General features: G+C 37.7%; 1 long non-coding RNA gene across 1 annotated transcript in view; it reads left to right on the forward strand.

Annotated features, from left to right (window-relative positions):
• LOC141372440 (uncharacterized) overlaps nt 1-20,274 on the forward strand; it is a 315,072-nt gene extending 294,798 nt beyond the window's left edge. Inside the window, exon 3 of the long non-coding RNA XR_012377693.1 lies at nt 19,954-20,274. This is a non-coding gene — a long non-coding RNA (uncharacterized lncRNA). The remainder of the gene's footprint in view (nt 1-19,953) is intronic.
• The last annotated feature ends 405 nt before the right edge of the window (nt 20,275-20,679 follow it).

A 20,679-nucleotide genomic window follows, 5' to 3' on the forward strand; every position in this document is an offset into this window, starting at 1 on the left:
TGTTCTCTATTTCTGGGAGCTTGGTTATTTTTTGTTTTTGTTTTTGTTCTTGTTGTTTTAGATTCCACATATGAATGAGATTATACATTTATTTGTTTTTCTCTGTCTGACTTACTTCACTTTAGCATAATGCTCTCAGGTTCCATGTATGTTTTCACAAATGGCAAGTCTTCATTCTCTTTATGGTTGAATAATAATTCCATTTTGTGTGTGTCTATTCCATATTTTCTTTATCCATTTATCCATAGATGGACCCTTTGGTTGTTTCTGCATCTTGGTTACTGTAAATAATTCTTCAAGGAACATTGGGGTACAGATATCAATCTCATTTTTTCACCCTTCACAACCCATCCAATTCTCTGAATACATGTCAGTGTTCGCTTCCTCTTGAGTCCTGTGTTATTGTCCATAATTTCCTGTAGGAGATAGGTATTAGATTTTTGGATCCTGATGTTGGAAAGTAGTTGGGTGCTATCAGTGCCTCACAGTAGCCTAGCATCCAGGTGTTAAGATGCCATTAGATGCTTTTAATGGTGAATACTAATTAACTGCCAGCTTATCTTCTGCCCTTTATTATACTCAAAGAAGACCATGTCTTCTCATGATTTAAACTCTTTTACCAAAGTCCCCCTTTTACTATTTCTGAGGGTGCTGAGGAGCCATCTACCCTGGATGCAGGTAATAAGGTAATGCATTATGTGTAGGTAATTTAACATAATAATAGAGTCTGGCTGAAAGTCTTCTTTTTCCTATTACTCTGAGCCAGAAGTTCTAAACAATGCCAGGAATGAAATACCGTTTCCTGCTGGGGCAGACTCTCCCACTGCCCCCAACTTCACCCCCTCACACTACTATTGAAGAGTGCACAGAACTTTTTCAGAGAGAGAGAGAGATATGATTACATCATGGGAGAGGACCATGCCTGATTTATTCAAAGCTGTTTACTTCATAGTATCTTCCATAATAGTTTAATCTTCCATTAATAAAATAAATGCTTAGTTTTTAAGTGAGAACATTGTAAGCAAAGGGAAGAAAACATGTCAAACAATTAAGGTTAAACTATATGATATGTTCTGATAGCTATATAAAATTAGAATTCCTAATGCATAACACAGAAGAAGGATCCCGGGCATGAGATGCCCATGAAAAATGAGGAATATGAATCGGTTTTGCCAAAATAGTAACATATGAAAAGGCAGTAAAGGGTGATGGGAAAGGAAGAGTGACACAGATTGAAAGGAGATACATTTATTCAATTACTCAAACATAATTTGAATATTTTCTATTGAAGTGTCCAGGAGATATAAGATTTATAAGATGTTGTTCCCAAATAACTCACAATCTATGGGGTGCCTGGGTGGCTCCGTCAGTTAAGTGTCTGCCTTCAGCATGGGTCGTGATCCTGGAGTCCTGGGATCGAGCCCCACATGGGGCTCCCTGCTCAGCAGGGAGTCCACTTCTCCCACTGCCTCTCACCTGCTCATGGTCTCTCTCACTCTCGCTCTCTCTCAAATAAATAAATAAAATCTTAAAAAAAATACTACCAAATAACTCATAATCTAGAGGGAGAAGTAGAAGCCATTAATGTCAAAAATATAAGGGATGTTTTTGAGTGCCTTCTATATACTAGGCATTTCCAAATATTAAGTATTCCAATAAGGCTGCAAGGCAGGTGTAATTATTAATAGTCTTTTAAAAATGAGGAAACTGGGTCAGAGAGGCCCAGTTTCACAGTTTCAGGTGGGACAGCTGGTTATGTGAGGTCAGTCCTATCTGTGACCACTGGGAAATGGAAAGGGAACTAAATTAGGTCTGTTTGGTTGCAGGGATAGGGGAATGCAGGGAAAGTAAGATAGGAAAAGATGATTGGAGTCTTCCAAGGGGCTTCTGAAGTCCCCAAATTATTGCTGAAGTCCTGAAAAGAAAAAAAAGCCATTTGTTAAAAAAAAAATGAAAGTGGGTAAAATCAATACCTAACATTTTGAATCCTGTCACAGAACAAATCAGTATCTTGGCATTTTCTCTTAATTTGATTTCCTTTAAATCGTGGTAGTGGTATATAATGTAAAAAAAGAAGTCTGAATAATATCTGGCTTAGTTCCACAAAGATTGTTTGAGTCCTCAAATTGTCTGGACTTACTAATATTATAAAATGTATTCCCAGAGATTCAAGTACATTCACTCCAGAAGCTACCTTTTAAAAAAACAAAAATCATAACTTAAAAACATTACATTTATCCAAGTCTCCAAAGCTGCATATAAAAAATATACACGTATATATGCATGTATAGATATGTGTGTATATATATATACACATTCATGTGTATATATATGTATATATACGTAGTCAGACACATACAGATATACCCATCCACATGCATGTGCGTATGTGTGTATCGCCTGTTTAGTTTCTGCAATTTCACAATGACATATAAAATGAACAGGACAATTGGACAAAGGGTTGGATATTGCCCTATGTCAAAATGTTAGAGATGTTATATATTTTAAGTGGATTTCTTAGTTTTTTTTTTTAACAACTCAATGTTATTGTAAATACTTGGTGAATCTTCAGTACACATGCAACGTAACGGTCTTTTTAGAAGGTTGTATGTGGAACACATTAGTGAATTACTTTCAGATATTCAAAATTCTGTTGCATGTGAGTCACAGTGAGGAGAATTTGAGGATATTTAAGCTCACTCCGAAGGTATCTCCTTTGTTTTCAGTGGTATTTGATGTTTAGTTCTCTGGGGTGTTGCAGAAAGAAGGGACAGTTTGAAAAGGCCCAACAGAAGCTTCCTGTTTTACTTTAAAGAGCCTGGACAATTTTGCACTTGCATTGCTGTCTGTATTTTATCCTGGGGCCTTGGGGATGAAAACTATTTCAGGACACTCTTCTGTTCTATGCTGGGGTCACAGAAGGCCTTCAAATCAGAAATGCAGGGCTCCAGCAGTCTCAAAGCAAATTTAATTTTTCTTTACAAATTACTTGATAAGTTAGATCATAATTTTCATAGATTATTCTAGTGTTTTTATATCATCTACTAAATTTGAGCTCAGTGTTTTTGGGAACATACTCAAACCACTCTCCTTCAACTTTGCATTGGGAGTTCAGACACCATTAAGAAAAACTGTATGCCAAAAAAGATAATTTTTTTCTTTTTTACTGAATTGATGTTTTCTTCTCCCTTTTTAGCCTAACTTTAAATAGCTTTCATGCTTCTCAATTCAAATAATGTCCATGAGTATATGTCTATTCACGATAAAGAACATAATCAGCAAAATTTTTAACTATTAGATATCTCATATATTTTATTTTGGGGAATGTATACCAAGCTTATAAACTAATTTTCTCATCTTGAAGAGTGAGAAACTGAAACTTGAACAGTTGGTAACTTCTCTAGATTATCAATGAGTACTTTATATTTTTTAAGCATGAATAGGCTTTGGGATCTGCAATGCTTATCCATAAAAGCCACTTTTGAGTTACCTGTAACAAAACCATTCTTCTATGCACATTCATACACAAATTCCCCAGATAGCTTAATCAAGACTCTTTTGTTGTTGCTGCCATTTTGATCAAAATTCAATCCAAATTGGCTTGGACAATCATCTGCATTACGCATGCTTAGAAACACGCACACTCAATAAGATTTTAAAAGAAGAAAAGGGAAGTTGAAAATATTAGTTCAATTAACCAAATCACGGGAATCAGGAGTCTCAGTCATGAGTAGGAGGGCATGCTGTCTTTCTCCGTCTACTCAGATTTTTATCCTCTTAGATTAGCATTTCCCACAGGAGTACATATTCCTATCCATGCTTCCTGGCCTCATACATCTTCGATTTAGTCATACAAACGGAAAAGAATTTCCGCCCAACATTTGCACTTTGAAAAATTGTAGGGTAGATCCTTGATTGGCCCATCATGAATCATGTAGCCTTTCCTAGAGCAGTCATTCAGGCCAGCTCACTAAGAGCACATAAGAAGACGGGTTCTATGAGACAATTTTCAGAATACAAAGAGGAGTATAAATTTTACAAAAGAAGAGAGGGAAGTGACAACATGAGCAACAGGATGAAAGTTCTGTGCTGGGAACTCAGTTTGGGTCTTCTACCACAGGAAAATAATTTCATGGAATACTTATCCTTGAGTTATTTATCTCCTCCAGGAATCACTTAAAATCTAATAGTCTTATCATTTGCTCTGCTTTTTTTTAAAAGATATCCCATCTTTATTAAAGTATCCATCTTTATATAAGTGGCCCTTCTCCCTCCACGACTGTAGATGGTGGTGACTTTTCACTGAAAAAGGGTGTGGTAGGGGAAAAGGGAGAAGGAGTCAAGTTATTAATAGAGGTGAAGTGAATGAGGAGACTGCCTTTCAAAAACCACTCAAGAATCACATCAGTTTTTGCAGGTGTGTTTTAGATAACATAATCAAAGCAGGCAGGAGATCCAGTTTTACCGATTAGGTGACTATCACTCTTAACCTCGCCTCCTCATTTAAAAAAAAAAAAAAAGACTTCATTTTTTAGAGCAGATTTAGGTTCATATCAAAACTGAGTAAAAAGTACAGGTGGCATGCAATCTCCTGCTTTCTGCCTCCTCCCAGACCCCAGTCTGTACCCCTACTATCAGAAATTCTCTCTTCCCATTCCAAACCATATTGCATCCCATTTTAAAGTGTTGGAAGATTCTCCCACATATCTATGCGCTTCTTTATTGGCAAAACGCTTTGCATATTTAATGTTCCCTCTCTTGCTGATGACCACCCCCGCCCCCATACCTGTGGTTCTAGGTGGACAGGAGGCAGGTAATCTCCAAGAAAAGGAAGTTATATAGCTCTTACTCACAGCAGCAGTGGGTATCAGGTTTAGAAACCCTAAGTATATTCTAGAACTTAATGTTGGTTTTCATCACAAATACCGCAAACTATAAAGAAGTGCTAGTTGTTATGTGGTGAAGATTCATTAAACAAAACAAACAAAAGTATTCATATCGATGCAGGTATCAGGTCAATTAAGTCTGAAGATTAGCCAAAGCAAACCAAACATAAACAGATCTAGTTCAAAGATATTATGTATAAGACTTGATGGAGCAAAAGAAGTAGGAATCAGGCCACTAAGTAATTCCCGAGGCAGCCAGATGTTAGCTGCCTCTGATTTATAATTTATATGTAATGTACTGAAGGTGGATGCCTGAGAGTGAGGGGGGTGGGTAGCTATGTTCTAGGTAACAATGATACAACTTATAGAGAAGAGAATAGTACCTACTGAGGTATCAGAGTACACATTTAATCAATATGTGCAAACATACCTAGGTCAGTTGAGAGAGAGATTTTGCTATAAAAGACTAAATTCTCTGTAACTCAACCCCAAACCGTAGATGTTTCATTTTCTCTAGGTCCTCAAGTGTCATCTCTCTGTGTCCTACAGTGTGTGTTCATCTCCTGGGGTCATTTTAAAATGTACCGCTCTCTCCTATAGCTTTCCAGTGACACGGAAAGAGAAAGGACTTCTCTCTGAGTCATGTTGGCTTTTTTTTCCTTCTCTGCATGCTATAGCGTTTCATAATATTCTGTATTTCAACAACTTGTCCTTAGGTGGTCAAGAACTTACCACTTAGTCCTTCTGGGTATTATTTCTCGTGAAGTCACCTCAGACCCTCCTTTCCAAGTCAGTCTTCAGCCTTTGCACCATTGCTCATAGACTGTAATCGACTTTGACCCATTATTTCCTTGGGGGCTGAGACCAACTGACTGTACGTCAAAATCATTTCCTTTTGTTTCCTGGAAACACAGTTATGCTGCTTCTCCCAGTCTCCCTTGCACTAACGTGTCACCACTGACTAAGTTCTTGCCAATAGTGTGGCCACTAAGTTCTCGCTAATGGAACATGAGTAGGATGAATGTGCCCCCCTCCAGAACTGTCCTATTAAAACCTCCTGTCATCTCATGCATAAGCCTCTCTTTCCCAGCCACCAACTAAATGGAGAGTCCACTGAGGGTCATCCCAGGGGGAGGTGAAACCACAGTTGGAAAGAATGCTGGTCCTTGAATGATCAGTTGATGGCTGCTCGGCTAGAAGCATCCACCTTATACTGTGACCACAGAAAAACATACACTTTTTTTTTTTTTTGTCATTGAGATTTGGAGGTTCATCTGTTATGGAAGCAAGTGTTATTTTGACTAGTAAACTTTTCCCTCTGTGCTTAGTCAACATCACCTAGGTAGAGTTCATCATTCTCATCTCCAATTCTTGGTGATGATTTGTTCACTAAATTTCCTCTTCATTTCATCAGCTTCTCATTTAGTCCAATGTCAGGACTTAAACTAGTCAGCCTACGGTAACTTCTTAAGGATGGGGACCTTCCTTCTTTTGTAGTGCCATGGTGCTTACAAAGCAAGGCACAGGGCACGTGATATAGATGTGCCTATTGATCCAGAAAGCCGCAAGAGAAGTCTGGGAGTCTTTCTTTCCTCTGCAGCCAGGAGAGGTCTATGGAACAAGTAAGTAAGGACAAATGTGTTGTATTTACACATTCACAGAATGCCACTCAAAAACCACTCAAGAATCGCATCAGTTTGTGCAGATGTGTTTTAGATCCCATAATCAAAACGGGCAGGGGATCCAGTTTTACCGATTAGATGACTATCATTCTTAGCCTCACCTCCTCATTTAAAAAAACAAAACAAAACAGACTTCCTTTTTTAGAGCAGATTTAGGTTCATATCAAAACTGAGTAGAAAGTGTAGAGAATCCCCATATAGTTCTGCCCCCATCTATGCATAGCCTTCCCACTATCCACATTCCTCACTGGAGTGGTAAATTTGTTACCACTGAAGACCCTACACTGACACATCACTATCACCCAAAGTCCAGAGTGTACCTTAGGGGTCATTCTTGGTGTTGTGCATTGTGCAGGCTTTGACAGATGTACAATGACCTGTATCCACCATTATGGTGTCATACTGAATAGTCTTACTGCTTTAGAAATCCTTTGTGCTCTACAGATTCATTCCTCTCTCTCTCCCTCCTAACTTCTGGCAACCCCTGAACTTTTTACTGTCTCCATAGTTTTCCACAGTATCATATAATTGGAATTGTACAGTATGCAACCTTTTCAGACTGGCTTCTTTCATTTAGTAATAGCTATTTAAGATTCCTCCATATCTTTTCATGACTTATAGCTCATTTTTTTTTAGCTCTGAATAATATTCCATTGCCTGAAGGTACCACAGTTTATCTATTTACTAGAACAAAAAAAAAATCTTTGTTGCTTCCAAGTTTTTTTTTAAAGATTTTATTTATTTATTTGACAGAAAGATATAGAGAGAACACAAGTAGACAGACAGACAGGCAGGCAGAGGGCGAGGGAGAAGCAGACTCTCCTCTGAGCAGGGAGCCCGATGTGGGGCTCGATCCCAGGACCCAGGGATCATGACCTGAGCTGAAGGCAGACGCTTAACCGACTGAACCACCCAGGGTCCCCTGCTTCCAAGTTTTGACAGTTATAAATAAAGCTACTATACACATCTGAGTGCAGGTTTTGTGTGGATATAAGTTTTCAACTCATTTGGGTAAATAACCAAGGGATATGGCCATCTCATTTTTATTACTGAACTATCTCAAATACATTGCTGTTCTTAGTGGTGACAGTAGCTGGGCAAGCAGGTTTTCCTTTACTTTTCTCCTCCACCTTACAAACTCACACATGGAAACCCAAAGAACTTTCAGTTAACTTATTCCTTCCAATCTCAAGAGTGACATCACCTGAAGAGAGGGTTACGGGGATGTTAAAAAAGTCAGATGTGCTACCTCAAGTCTGGCACACTCATTCCTACATATGTACCCAGGAAGCAGAACTTTTTGGCCATAACTCTGCATCACCCCCATAAAGATATTCCTATAGCAAGGCCTGACCTCCAACCTCCATTTAAATTAGCCAGTTCCCTTGATCTTTACTTCTTTTTGGTGCCTCAGCTGGGGCTCTTTGCCTTACCTCCATTTTACGGTTCTGAAATCTCTAGCCTCCTGCACAGATACTGATGTCTTTTAGGATTTCTGCTGCTGAGAAAGGTGTGGTAGGAGCTTTATTTAGTTCAGGATGATGGAGGATTAAAAGGGGCCAAAAACTGATCTGGACCATGAGTTATAACTTGTCATTTCTTTCTTGTTAATTCAGATATCTTAAAATAACAACAATAGGAACAGTTCTCTTGCAGGGGAGGGCTACTATCTTGCTAACAATTGTTAATGCTTTATCTTAATATTTAAAAGTATACTGTCTCCTTTCTGAACATGAGTTGCATTGTGGAGGTGGTTTCATGACCACATCTTTATTTCTGGAATTATTTTTCTTTTTCTTCACTGAAACATGTGATGGAAAAGATCATCCCCTCACAATTAAGACAGAGAATATTTAAAAGGTGTTGTCCTTTAGTGTTTGGCATCACAATTGGTATTGAAATTGTAATTTGTCTGAAAGTGTTACTATCATAATAAAAGGTGATAAAATTATCTCACATATCATAACAATCAATTCCACTTTAATGGAAGGCAGTATCCTGAAAAGAAGGAATACAGAAAATGGGATGACAAGGGCCATGTGTCCATCTGTGTCCTCTCCTGGGACCCTACATCTGCAGTCTCTCAGCCACCACGCATCCTTCCCAGTGAGCGGCTTCAGTACTGTACTATTGTACGTCTCTCTGCCTTTGGCCAAGTTGCTTCCCCTGCCGACAAGGCCACTTCCAACTCTCTCACCCCCGGCCCAACTGTAAATGCCTTTTTAGCTTTTATAGATTAGCCTTTGGATAATGTGCAGTAAGTATAGTTTTCTGACTACGTTCATGCTCCATCCCACCCTTCACAGAATCCACTCCTCTTCCCTGGGGCACAACTCCAGTCACATGGAATCTGGTTGGACCCTCCTAGAGGCAGCCTGCCTTCTCCTGTATGTCTCCCAAGAGCCCCATTTCAGCATGAAGTTCTGAAGGCCAGGGCTGTACCCTGTCTGTGGTGAAACCATAAAAAATAAGAAAAACTTGGATTTTTTTAAAAATAAAGCTCCATATATCAATTTAAGAACCTGACTATTCTGAGAGCGTGTTCTTTTTACACGTTAAATAGTTTCATAGTTTATGAAAATGTAAAGTGATTGGATTTTCTCAATGCCTCTATTTGGCAAAATCAAAAGTGAGCAATCAAACTTGAGCTTTCAAGTATTTATTTCTTTACTAAATAAGTATTTAGTAAATTTATTTATTTATTTATTTATTTATTTAGATACATACTGCTTTATAAAATCCACATATCTGGCTGTAGCACCTGTCCACACTTTATTACAAATGCTTTTTTATGTAGACGAGTGTCTCTATGCAGGTTCTAGACCATGTGACAGTAGGGATCATGCCTTATTCATCAGCACACCAGGATCTAGTTAGTACAGAACATGTTTAAGGAGTATTCTCTGCAGAATGGTTGGAGGGAAGAAAGTTAACAACAAAAACAACTTAACGGTAGAAATAGTTTCTTTTAATTTTCTTTTCTTGTAAGCGTAATTTTAAGAAGTATAAAAGGCTCCTCCCCTAAAATAGTGGTACTTCAAGAAGCCAATATTTGTCTATAAATGACATTTCAATCTTTTAGGTCTACTTGCTACTACCTACCCATGTAAGTATATATGAAATGTACATATGAAAAAGAGGTAGTATATTCAACGAAGTAACACTGATTTCACGTTTTTGAGAGAGAGAATACCTTGTGCTGAGTGAATGTAAAAATAATTTTAAAAATAATAATACCAGTATTCATTCTTATTATATTTATAAAATTTACACATTTTTTCACAACTGTTACCTCATCTGAACCTCAGAGGACTCAATGAATTAAGTATGAAATCCACTTCCCAGAAGGAATGATCAGAGAGCCTCGTTTCTGAAGTGGCAGAGTGGAAACTCAGAGCCATATATTCTATCCTCAAGCATAGGCTTTGTTTCTTCCCCATAGCAGTCATGTACCAAGCAGGGATGCAGTGAGAACAGAGCAATTTCTGTCTCCTATCCTGTGTTCCCTCGTGCATGCACATGAGAAGGAATATTTTATTGTTGATATCGTTTAGATTTGTCAGAATATGGTGATAAAACAGACTGATTTTTATTATTGTTGTTTTTAAATTCTGGACTGATAATGCATCACCACTCTTTTCCTGCACCCTGAGAGGTAATCGCTACCCAGTCATTGGTACACCCATGTGTGTTAGTCAGACAAAGCCAGCTGCTATGGTAAATACCCTAAAAATCAAATGATTCTTTTTGCACAATAACAATTTATCTGTCACAACACAGTATAATATAGTTCTTCAAAGGGCTCTCAGATTCATGCAGTCTTTTAGAAATCTAAGCTCTTTATCCTATGCCTCTGTATCCTTTAGGTCTTATTCTCCCTATTTAGCCCATAGGTGGTGAAAGAGAAAGCAGAAGATTTTGTCAGTCAGGCTTGTGAGTGGCACCTCTCAATTCTGCTCAGGAAGACGGCACACGTCACTGTAAGGAAAGCTGGGAGATATGAAGCTCATCTGTACCCTGGGGTTAGGGGGCTCATTGGGTTTTGGTGAACACAAAGTATCTCTAATACACCTGTGCCCAGGCTTTGCTCACTCGCAGGGCTAAGCTGATGAATAGTCAGATCCTGGCCATGGTGGATGTCTATTAATCATGCATTTGGCAAAATATTTTGCAAGTCGTTATTGAAATATAAGCACTATTTTTCTGGCAATCAATTTTTTTAATGCTAACTCACTTCAGTTAACATTATCAGAAAAATTCAATTTACTTTCTGATCATTTTATAGTTTGCAAGTTATTTTTGCATCAATTTTCTTATTCTAGCTTAACCATTACCCTATGGATGGTCAAGATCTATTTCTCTTCCCATTTAATATATGAACCATTGACACTCAGCAAGGCTAATGGTGTTTACCCCTTCATCTAGTAGCTGACAAATACTCTCAAAACAGAATTCTGTAAGGGGAAGTGTGTCAGACACTATCTATTTACCCAACCAATATTCATTCATCCAGTTTGTTTGTTAAAGATCATTCTCATTTCATTCAGATTTGCAACAGATGGGAGTTACATGGCACAGTTCAGGGCAGTAATAGAAAAGTAGAAGTCCCTTCTAAAAAGGGAAAGATAAGGCTGATTCTGCCTTCTCCTTTCTTCTCGTATTAACCAAAGACTGTCAATGCTTACAACAACAGCAGAAATTTATTTTCCCATAGATCTGGAAGCCAGAATTCCAAAAATAGTCTTGGCAGGACCATGCACCCTCAGAAAGCTGTAAGGGAGAATCCTTCCTTGACTCTTCCAGGTTCTGGTGGCTCGAGGCATTCCTTGGCTTGTCTGAATAACTCCAGTCTCTGCCTCCATCTTCACAGGCCTTCACCTCTTCCCTGTGTCTTACTTTCTTTGACGTTTTATAAAGACAGCTATCATTGGAATCAGGACACACCGGGGTAATCCAGGATAATTTCATCTCCAGATCCTTAATATTATTGCAAAAACACCTTCACCAAATAAAATCACATTTACAGGTTCTCCATGTTAGAATGTGGGCGTGTCTTTTGGAGGGCCACCATTCAGCCCACCACACCACATCTACAAGAATGGTTTCCCAGTGTTGCCATAACACATTACCACAAACTTAGTGGCTAAGAACAAAACACTTTTACTGTCTTACAGTTCTGGATGTCAGAAGTCTAAAATCAGTTGTCCTCAGGGCTGCATCCCTTTTGGAGGCTTTAGGAGGGAATGTGCTACTTTGCCTTTTTCAGCTTCTGCAGGTGGCCTGCATTCCTTGGCCCAACGCCCTTTCTTGCATCATTGCCAACTGTTGTTTCCACCATCATGTCTCCTACTAACTACCTCCCTATTGCAAGTGCTCTTGTGATTATGTCAGGACTATACATATTATCCAGAGTAATCACCCCACTGCAGTATCCCCAACTTAATCATATATACAAAGCCCTTTTTGCCATTTGAGGTCACATACTCACAAGTTCCAGGGAGTACAGTATGGGTATATTTAGGGGGCTTTTATTCAGTCTACCACACCTACAGTGTCCCCCCCCAACAAAAAAAAATGTGCATTGAATACGTCATGCTTTGGTCAATTAAATTAAGTTCTGTGGTTGACCTCGCAAGGGATGCTGGGATAGGAGATGGATGTCCCATTATATATGGGCCAGGGCTGATGCTGGTGGACACGGCAAAAATGACCCCCTCTTCCACTCACAAAAGAGCCAGGGCTTGGGATTGTCAGGGCTCTGGTTACTGACCTCTGCTATCTGGATTCTCCTGCTCTTGGAGCAATGGATTTTAATCTGCAGCTCTCTCCCTTGTGGAAAGCTTAAAGCACTCTACAAGCATTTGGCTTGTTAATCTTCATAGTATCTCTGAACACCCCTGTGACGTTATCAAAGGGCAAAGGAAAGAACAGCAGTAATTATCCTTATTTCACAGACAGGAGAGATTGTGACAGGAAAGTGGTTCAATTAAGTTCTCCAATGAGTTGTGGAGAAAGACAGAAAAAGGACCCAGATTTCTGGAAAAGCCCATCCATTCCTCATCCCCTGCACCACTGTTTCACTTTTACAACTTCCTGACTAAGGATTTCTTAAAAGCGTGGTCTGGGCTTTCTGGCAGGTGAGTTAGTGACAACAGATGTGCAGGCTACGTTCATTTATGCCTATCTGCCTATGTCCAGTGTCCCTGCCTTTGAGGGGGAGCTTGAGAGTTGTACATCCCAAGGTGGATGAGGCCAGAATGAGCCAGCCCCATGGGAAGCCAAAACTGAAGTATCAGCAGTGCTCATAGAACTCATTTTCTCCCTATTAAAATAATTGGCTAGTGTAGTTTTTCAAAGGGTAGAATAGGTCTCTTTGCAATCTTAAATTTGAAATGGGCACAGGGTGGAACAGTACTATTGTATTCACTCTACTCTTGTGTACTTCCTAGGAAATATGCATATGCTCCTTAAGTTTTGTGGGCCTCAGTGAGCTAGTTTTTAATAACCTTTTACTAAAGGAAATTCTTGGAGATCATTCTGCAATGGGAGAAGAAAAAGAGGCCTGGGATAATGATGTTTCCTTATTCATATTCCCAAATCAGGCACTGAAGCACATTGATCAAAAACTCTACACTCTGCTCTTTCCCTTCCAACCCATCCTTTGTGCTATAAAATAATAGCACTCTTCAGATTTTGTGTCAGGAAGAAGAATTCACCAAATTGAAGGCAAAAATCTGAGAGATTATGGGATGAAACAGTAGAGAGTGGAAGCTGTGCAAGATCTCACTATGTTGAACCCCTTCTTCAGCTCCCTCACTTCCTGCAGGTGGGCTTTTGGCAATCTGGCTCCAGTCATTCCTCTGTTCTCTGGTCTTCAGCGATCCTGAAGAACATGTGATTTTCAGAACCTACCATACATTTTCTCATTTTATTTCCTCTGTGTGAAATGCATTTTTCTCTTATACCTGATTCTCTTGATTCCTATTCATTCGTCAGTTTTCATGTCATTTCTGTTTAGAAGCCTTCTCTTTCTCCCTAAGGCCAGATGAGATACACCTACATGGTGCTCTAGGACACCCAATATGTGTTCCAAAAAGATTTCTTAAATACATACTAAGTTCAATGTTCCAGCATGTTTTAAAGTTGAGATCTGAGGTACATTTCAGAAGAATCATCAATCAAAGAAAAAACTAAAAAGCAAAGATGCTCCTCAACCAACATATCTGTAAACCTGTATTCTGGAATCCCAATTCTAGGAAATTTTCTTAAGGAAATAATCTGAAATTCAGAAATAGTTTTGGAAAGATGATATTCATGGCAGCATTATTTATAAGCATAAAGCATTGAAAACAATATAAATTCTCAAATATAGAAGTAAGGATATACTGTGGAAGGGATTTTATTCATCCATTAAAATTCTTCAAATGAAGAGTTTATAATAACAAGGAGAATACTTTTACTGTAGTGTTACATGAAAAAAGTAAGCTATAAAATTATATATAACACCTAGTAAAAATTTATATATTAAAAAAATCCAAACAACCACAAACTTGGAGTAAGAGAAAACAGTGGGGAAAAAAAATCCTCAAGAAACAGGTACCAAAATATTGGCGTACTAGAGCTATGGATAATGATCTTTTATTTTATATTCCTTAATATATTTTAAAATGTGATAAACTCATGTTAAAAATAAGTTTATTAAAATATTATTACTTTATAATGAAAACCCCTCTATTCACAAGTTCCACAAAATATGTACAAAAAAATCCCCATATATGTATATATATATATATATATATATATATATGTAAAAAACAAAGTAGCAGTAACATGTAACTGTATTGTAAAAGGCATAACTTCATTAATAGTTTAAAAATTAATGGGTTTATCGTCTTTCCTGGCAGGACTTGCATATTTCTTATCACTTCAACTGGCAATAGATACAAAAGTATCATACTCAGGAAAATTTCTTAATTTGCTTGTAGTGGACATCTGTTGTTTTTTTTTTTTTTCCTGCCTGGGATTCCTGCTGTGTTCTTTGGAGATGGCATCCTGATTTTCTCTGGGGACCACTTGTACTATATTTGTAATCTCTGGGGTTTTTATGGGGATGGGCACGGGACTCACATCAGTCAGTCATTTTATTTTATTCCCAGAAACAGGAATTGATCTAGAGATGGAATAAGAGCCAAATCAGGTTAATGTCAAGAATTCATAGGTTTTTGTTGAAACTTCTAGAAGAGGGGTACACATTTTCCTATAATCACCAATACTAAGTGCTGTAAGATTAGAGCTATGGGGTCCTGTCCTCGCCAACATAGGAAACATCCAGCTGGAGAATGGTACGGTCCCAGAGAACAGTGCGGAGAGTTGGAGAAATGAATGGTTAGGGAACAATTAATAGACAGAGAGAGAAAAAGTGAGAGGGAAGAGAATTTCAGTTATTTTATTTAATTTCTTGGATCCATTTGTGTCTGAAATAACTTGAGACACTATATTTTCTATTTATGTTTAAACTCTCTTGAGTTACATTTCTATCCCATGCAATCTGAAGAATCCTAATTCCTCATTCTTATTCAAGTGCCTCACAGATTTGTTCCTCGTCTACCCATAAACCTAGCCTCTACAGAGAGAATCGAAGGAAAAGGAAAGTGTAAATGTTTCCATTGGGGAAACATCTAAAGAGCCAGCCCACCCTCTTAGAGTAACGTTACCTGTTCTGTTTTATCATTTAGGTCCTTGATCATACTTGACTACTCCATGGCCACCAACCTTCAGCTCACAGGTTCCAATACGTGGAACACCTTAGATTTTACATTCCCTAGCTTCAATATTTGATTACATTCTTAACTCTTGGTATTTTCCATCTTTCACAATTTATATTTTATACCATCAGTAGTTTTCTAAATATTCTCTTCAAAGGGTATTGGTTTCTTATGATTAATTACATAATTACAGTATATACTTTAACTTTTATTGAGATATTTATTTTAACATCTTTTAAACAGATTCTTTGTGTGGCATATCTTAGAGCCCTCCCACTGTTGTTACGTTTTGTTGTCTTGTAATGTTTGCATAAAAATATTTTTATTGCCTTAAGTGAACAAAATATCTTTTTATGAAATAAATATTTTCCACACTTAACTGACAGAAGTCAATGAGAATTATCAGAGCTGAAGGTCTGAGAATCTTTATACATAAAATTAGGTACTTGATTCTGGGCTTCTAGGTGATGAAAGGAGAATAAACACTCATTCTCTGAGCCAGTAAGAAAGAAGCTGATAAGAATTTAATCTGGGCTTTTCTTTCAACTATGTTTCTCTCATGAGATTTTCAGCTGCTGAGGAATAAATGACTCTCAGTTAAACACCAAAATACCAGGTAATTTTCTTGCAGAATTCTCACCAAAAAAAAAAAAGTAACCCCAGAAAAAATCAACCCTTTCTCCTGGGACACTAGTTGGAAGGTACCATGGATGCAGCACCTGGGGTGAACAGGGGTAATGGGGTTTATAATAATTAATTCACAGCAGCTCTTCTCTAGTGATCAAAGATTGAATCATATGCAAGTGTGGTTTTAATTTCCTCTTTTAAATGAAGAACAAGCAAAACTATAAATCACATATCCTTTTCTGCCATAAATCTCATTTGTTCCATTGCTTGCCGACAGTCTGAAAGAAATATTTTATTCCTTGCATTCCTTGTCCATATCAGGTTCATTATATTTTATTCTTTCCAGTAATAAGTAAGCACAGGACATGCAAACTCTGAAGTCATTAGCAGTGATTTCTCTACTACCCCCAAGATCGACAGTGACAGGCAATCAGATACGCAAACAATATTGGCTTGTCTCCACACATTGCAGTTCACATTCCAAAGGAGACAAGATACATGCCCTACTACATGTGAGGGGCATCTTACAGTGATTTGTGGGTTGCAGTGGAAAAAAAATAGTCTCCAGCAACCTCTGGTTTTAGGAGATAAATTTGCTTCAATTTCGAAACCCCCAAACTATCTGGACATTAAACTCTTTGAAACACCAGTGCTTTGGAACTCCTCATACCCACCCATAGGATTCACTGACAAAAAACTAAGAAGACATGAAAATACCCTTCACTTATGTTTTTTTAACCTTCTAGAAACCAGGCTTTTCTGAAAGATCTCAGATGCTTCGGATACCAAGAGAGAGTCAGGATTTTGAGCCAAATTTGTGAGATGTTTTATTTTCTCTCGCAATCCCACTCTTCCTTTGAAGTTTTGCAGACTTATATATAATTTTCTCTTTGTTTATACTTTCAAATGTTTGATATATTTTTGTGGATACATAGCTTTTGCTAAGGAAATGGCTCTGCTTGATGTAAAAACCTAATAGTAGATAATACAGATGATTTTTCCCTCTCTCTCTGAAATAGTGGTTTTGCCCCAGTTACATGCTGAATTAGAAGTACAATGTTCCAAGAATAATGAAAAACTTACGCAAGATGTCTTTAGTCTTTTATACTTAGACCAGTTTAATAGAGAAAAGTATTAGGATTTTGATCATAACGTGGTGCAAATTTATGTTTGTTGACCATAAATTTGAAAGTAAGATTATGACTTATCTTGAACTTGTAAAGATACATATTTTTGTATAATATTCCCAAAAGTCATAGCTCATCACTTTGTAGGCCGGGAAATAACTTTCAGAAAAGGAGTCATGGATTGCAATTCTAATCTCAGTTTCTTTGCTAGGATCTTATTGTGTAAGTCATCTGATTTATTAGCTTTTTTGGCTTTTTCTCAGAGAAAATAGTCCTTTCTTCCCACTTACTCACAAGGAAAATGTTGAATATCATGGACATTTGCTAAGATAATATAGTTTATTTGAAAGAACACCAAACCAAGAATAAAATTGCCCAGGCCAAATTATTTAAATTTATACTCTTTTGAGGGATAAGTTCCTCAATAAATAAAGCATCTTTGGGTCTCTATTTCCTAAAGTATAAAATGAGGGATTTTAAGGAGGGGAAATCTAAATTTCTTCCAAATTGTAATAAAGTATGATCAGAGCTTTGTTTTCTTCTCCTCTCCTCCATGAGAAGCAGGCTGAGGTAAATTTGAGATAAGGAAATGCATGTATAAGATGAAAGATATAAATTATAATACTGTATAACAGAAAATATATGCCAGACAGTGTTTTTGGCAATCCACACAGACACACACACACACACACACACACACATGCACATGCACACATGCACACATAGCTCATGTACCCTTCATAATTGCCTTTTTTTGTTAGGTAACATTATTATCTGCATAATACAGATGAGGAAAATGATTCACAGAGAATCAAACAGAATAACTTGGCCAAAGTCTCATAGCCAATTAATGTCAGAATCCAGCTTGAAACACACAGGCAGTTTGGCTACATAACTTACACTCTTAAACTCTGAACTATAATACCAGTTTTCTCATTGAAATGTGATAGTCTAGGATCTTTATAAATGTGGTAAGTTCTTGCATTGTTCAGAGATATCTGGAAGACTACCTAGGGCCATGAACACAACCTCTATAGCTTGCCTTCAAAGCATAATCCCAGGAGTCCTGTCTCATCATTATACCTTCTTTACAAAGAAATAAATTGCTCCTAATGACAGAGCCACATGTTGGTGGAGAATTATCTGTATGTTTTGGTTTGTTGCTGCTAATTCATTGTAGTCATGGGAAATGGTCTCTCTGATATTTGCTGCACTCTAATTTCCTGAACAATATGTCCTTTCTCTCATGTGTCTCCTTTGGAAGGCCTTCCTGAGGTTTCCTGTGGTACTGTAATTCTTGTGGATTTTGCAAAGTGGTTTTGTGACCTTTGAGACTTGAGACAGAGTAAGAAAATGTTAACCTCTTATTTCCCTCAAAGGACGAAGGAACAACTTGAATGATGATACCAGTCATGATTATGATAAAGAATAAGATGGAATTTTTTAATCCATATTCAACCCAGAGTTCAAGTATTTGTTTCCATTTTGGAAAGTTTGCTTTAGCAGTGGTACAACGTGTTATATGGGAAGAATACTTGAGTTGGGAAGAACCAAGTAGGAGAATTCAGCCGTAACCCAGATGACAAATGGTAGTGACTGAATCAACATGATGGTTAAAGGAATAGCAAAAAAAAAAAATTTGACTGAATTTGAGAAATATGAAAGAGATGATCTGACTAAAATTTTTACAATGGCTTGTGTTTGGGGGGCATGAGGGAGAGGAAGTTGTCAAAGTAATATCATTTCTAACTTCAGAATTAGGAGGACCGTGGGCAAATTACTTCACCCCATTGAGCCTCAGCTTTTCATGTTTGAAGTAGACATGTATACCTGGTGAGCATATTAGAACATTCCAATGAAAGGATGCAAAAGCACCCAAGTCAGAGGCAGAAGTAGGTAATGCTCAGTGAAAAGAAAAGATTATTATTTAAGAGGCACTAACAAATTATTATTTTCCCATAGACTTGTAAGATGTATAAGATGCCTTCACAAAAACATGGGTGCTTGGGTGGCTCAGTCGGTTAAGCATCTGACTCTTGATTTCAACTCAGGTCATGATCTCAGGGTTGTAGATGGAGCCCCGAGTCCAGCTCCATGCTCAGCAGGGAGTCTGCTTGAGAATCTCTCTCCCTTTCCCTGCTTCCTCTCCTTCAGCCCCTACCCGCCCCCCATGCTTGCGAGCTCGCTCTTTCTCTCAAATAACTAAATAAATCTTCAAAATAAAAAAGCCTTCACAAAACAGGTGACAATCCGAAAAATAATGCACTGGGACAAGAAAGTATATGACCAACTCTGATTCTCTTCTAGAATCTAAAAAGCCAAAACATTAATAGTCAGAAGTCATTTTAACTTAGAGCTCTTTCTTGAGAGAAGTAAGCAAATGATAACTAAACATACTTCTCAGAAGAAGTAAGAATTTGAGAAACCTTTGGCCTTACTCAACACAAGACCATGCTTGTCACCAAGAGGGCAATGGGGTCTCAAAATCGGTATGCTCCTAAAAAGAACCCCCCCCCCCCGCCCAGTAATGACAATCCAGGCATCATGACCTCTGTGCAGAGCATCAGATGTCTCAAGCTGCCCTCTGTGTCTGCAGGCTGGAAGGCAAAAGAAACAGGGGTTGACAGTAGAAAGCATTTGTTGAAGATGGCAAAGTCTTCATTGGCCTAAGTCTCTAGACATGTTTATAGAGAAGAGCAGGTATGCTTAACTGCTCACCCACCCACTTCGATTAACTGTGAAAGAAGTAAACCTCTATTATGTTAAATTACTGAAATTTTAAGGTGTATTTTAGCAGCTGGTTTTATTTTAATACAGTATACATTTTACTAATTTACTTATTTTTCTGTCTGCCCCACCCACCAAGAGCCCTGAAGAGATGGATCCTTGATGCCATCACTGAACAACGAGAGCAAAACCAGGAAATCAGCTGACTCCAGACATCTTGCTACCTGAGAAGAATATACTTGTATTTGTTTAAGCTACTATTACCTGCCTTTACTTGGAGCCAAGAGCACTCCCAGCTGATACACCATTAGGGAAGATAGCTGAAAAAAAAATCAGTCTCAAATGTGGAGTTCTGTATGACAGTTCTTAGTCATGTCAAGCAGAATTTAGCTCATTTTGTGTGAGTTAAGCAAGTACCAGGTTTATTCAAATAGGAAGAACAATTACAATAGCTTTGATGCTTTCATGGAAATTTAGTTTTGTTTTTTTTTAATCAAAATGCCTGCTATGTTTGTATCTGACAAACTTAAGGTACTTGGAAGTCTAAATTAAAAAAAATGTAAAAACTGGCGTTTTATGTGATTTAGTTCATTATAAAAAATGCTCTGCCATTTCTTTGAGTGTGATAGAAATTTTGTTTACACAGTCTTTCTCTTTCTGCAATAACTGAAATGTTGGCCAAACACAGTAATGTGTGTGCTTGACATATCTAATGTCAAGATTCCATGTAGCCTCATTCCTTTGTCAGAAATCAGATAAATTAAGACTGGGACAGAAATTTAAATGTCATAAATGTATATTCAGAAAATTACTTTTAAAAACTTTTTTAAAGATTTTATTTATTTATTTGACAAAGATAGAGAAC

The sequence above is a fragment of the Callorhinus ursinus genome, unplaced genomic scaffold (genome assembly GCF_003265705.2).
Source record: "Callorhinus ursinus isolate GAN/ISIS: 27379988/994484 unplaced genomic scaffold, GSC_fseal_2.0 scaffold4, whole genome shotgun sequence".
Classification (NCBI taxonomy): Eukaryota; Metazoa; Chordata; class Mammalia; order Carnivora; family Otariidae; genus Callorhinus; species Callorhinus ursinus.